Genomic DNA, 2759 nt, shown 5'->3' on the forward strand with positions numbered 1-2759 from the left:
CAGCAGTGGACCTCTCATTGGAAGCAATGTGAGTGAGGAAAGAATGAGAAAACATATTCAATGTGTTAAGGGAAAAACAATTTCAACCAAGAATACTGTATTCGACAAGATTATCCTTCATATGGGAAGAAAAGACAAGAACATTCTCAGATAAACGAAACCTGAAAGAATTTACCAACTTCAGATCAGCTCTTTAAGAAGTTCAGAAGGGAGTGCTATACCAGGAAAACTAAATACAGACACACAGAAATAAGAGTTCAAAAACAACTAAGAAAATAGCCAACTTAATGGTAGAGACAAGTCTGGAGTTGAATGTTATCTTTCGAATTTAAACAGAAGATAGGTTAAGTACATGAGTCTGAACTAGTGAAATAGAATCTTACGACTTTTGACTAAAACATTACTGATCTTTCTATGCTTTGTTTTCCAGATTTAGGATTTTTGCCTTGTCTTGAGCTGCTGATAGGTTCATGTACCTACTATTTGAACAGAATCTTAACATGTTTCCTGGCTTTAAGTTTTAAGCAAAGCTCTCTTAGTATTTTTTTATTTTGATTTATTAAAGCTACAACTGCTTTTCTTGAAATTAAAAAATGTATTAAAAATACCTATTTAATGACTGTAGTAAGCTATATAGCATCAGCTGGGTGTGACTTTATAGTATATTCTTTCTACTCAGTTTCATGCCTAAAGTCAACATGTGTTCACAGATATGTATATATCAGCTGAACTTGCTATTGAAAATAGTTAGATTAATTAAGGTATTTTGTGAATCAATTAAATGTGGGGAGGAGAAGGAATGGAAAGCAACTGTAGATACCAGAGACGATATGAGAGGAGTGTGGGAAATGACAGAGGGTGAGAAATAGGCGGGGGTGGGGGGCAGTGTGTGTGTGTGTGTGTGTGTGTGTATATATATATATGAAAGCTGTAACATAAGAAATCAAAACCTCTCTTGAAAACATTAAAAACAGATTAGATCATACAGAAGATCAAACCTCAGATGTAAAAGACAGAATCACTGGTCTAGAAAAATCCACCATAATGGGACCAGCAGTTAGCGTAATGGCTATGTCGCTGGACTCCCATGTAATCCACTGCGGTTCGAGTCTCAGACCCGGTGGCTTAAAACTCACGCCGGGCGCGTGTGGGTGCGTGCCCAAGATCCCAACAGGAGAATGGAGAAGGGATTGCGGCGTGACCATTCCCCCTGAGGGGTGATTTCTCACTTTCTGTCTCTCTGTCTCTCTCTTGTCTGTCTGGCGGGTACACAAGCCCTATCCCAAAAACCACTCCAAAAAAAGAAAAATCCACCACAAGACAGAGAAAATAGCCCAAAAAAGTGAGAATAATATACGAGAAATACTAGATATCATCAAACGTCCAAACAATTGGATAAATGGTATCCCAGAAGGTGAAGAGACTAACAAGGGCATTGATAATCTATTCCATGAAATCCTGGAAGAATCCTGATTTACATATCACATATATGTGTGTGTGTGTGTGTGTATATGTATATATATGTGTGTTTGTGTATGTGTGTATAAAACAAGAAATGAAAAACTATTTGTTGATGATGGAAGAAATCACATTTTGTATGCTGTGATGATGTGAATAAATATATTTTTTTTTAAATTAAGAATGTATAAGGCTGAAGTGCAGTGGTTAAGTGCTCTGAATAGAAAGCCAGCTCCCACACAGTAGATCATGGTTCTAAAGAATAGTCTCTCTCAACTATTCTATTAATACATACATGACAACCATGTAAGGAGACACACAAACTTTCCTTTATAGTCACCTAGCCATTAGACAGTAATATAACTCTGGGGTAAGCACGTTGAGCCTTCATTAAGTACAAAGATTTAGTCTTTTTTTTTTTTCATGTTAGCTCACTGAAAATTAAACACATGCTACTAGGTCTGGCCTGTTATTCATTCTGCTGCTATTATGGGAACTCCTGGGCAGCTGGGGCCACCAAGGGCAGAGATGCCAACAATCCACATATCACATTAAGCATATGGTGACAGACATGTCAGGCAACTTTAATTTTTCATTCTACATATACTCCAAAGGAGCAGAACAGAAAAGGAAAGTTAATTTAATGTATTGTAGAATTTAGAAAATTCCCTTATTTAAAATAAATACGTAACCTAGGAAGAAACTCAAAAACTATAATGAGGTTGCCTATGGGGAATAAAACTAGGACACAACACATGAGGAGTAGAAAGAAGCTTTACTTTTAAGTATGTTATACACACACATACACACAAACACACTCAGAAGCTGAAGCTGCTATCATGTTCATAAGTTACATCTTTAAGAGAAAACTTAAATAATAATTTTTAAGAATTATTTTATAAATAACTTCATTTATTTATTATTTAAATTTGACCAGAGAGAAACAGCATGCATGTGAGAGAGGAACAGAGAAAGTTAGGAGGCAAACCACCAGGTCTGGGACTCGAATCACGATTGGCCACATGGTAGTTCAGCACCCTTAACCACCATGCCACCTGCTGGCCCTAGTTTTTTTTAAACATCTTTGCTATAGGGTGTGTGTGCTTGCCAAGAGACAGAGAGAAAGGGAGAAAGTGAGAAACACCCTCCCTGGGGGAGATGTCTCCCACAATTCCTTTTCCTCCATTCTCCTCTCAGGATTTTGGGCACACACAAAAGTGTGCCTGGATTGTTTTTCAAGTTGTTTTTCTGAGACTCAAAACACTCAGTCAGCCATATGAGATCAATCCTCCACATCACCT

Source organism: Tupaia chinensis, unplaced genomic scaffold, assembly GCF_000334495.1.
Source record: "Tupaia chinensis unplaced genomic scaffold, TupChi_1.0 Scaffold000094_1, whole genome shotgun sequence".
Classification (NCBI taxonomy): Eukaryota; Metazoa; Chordata; class Mammalia; order Scandentia; family Tupaiidae; genus Tupaia; species Tupaia belangeri.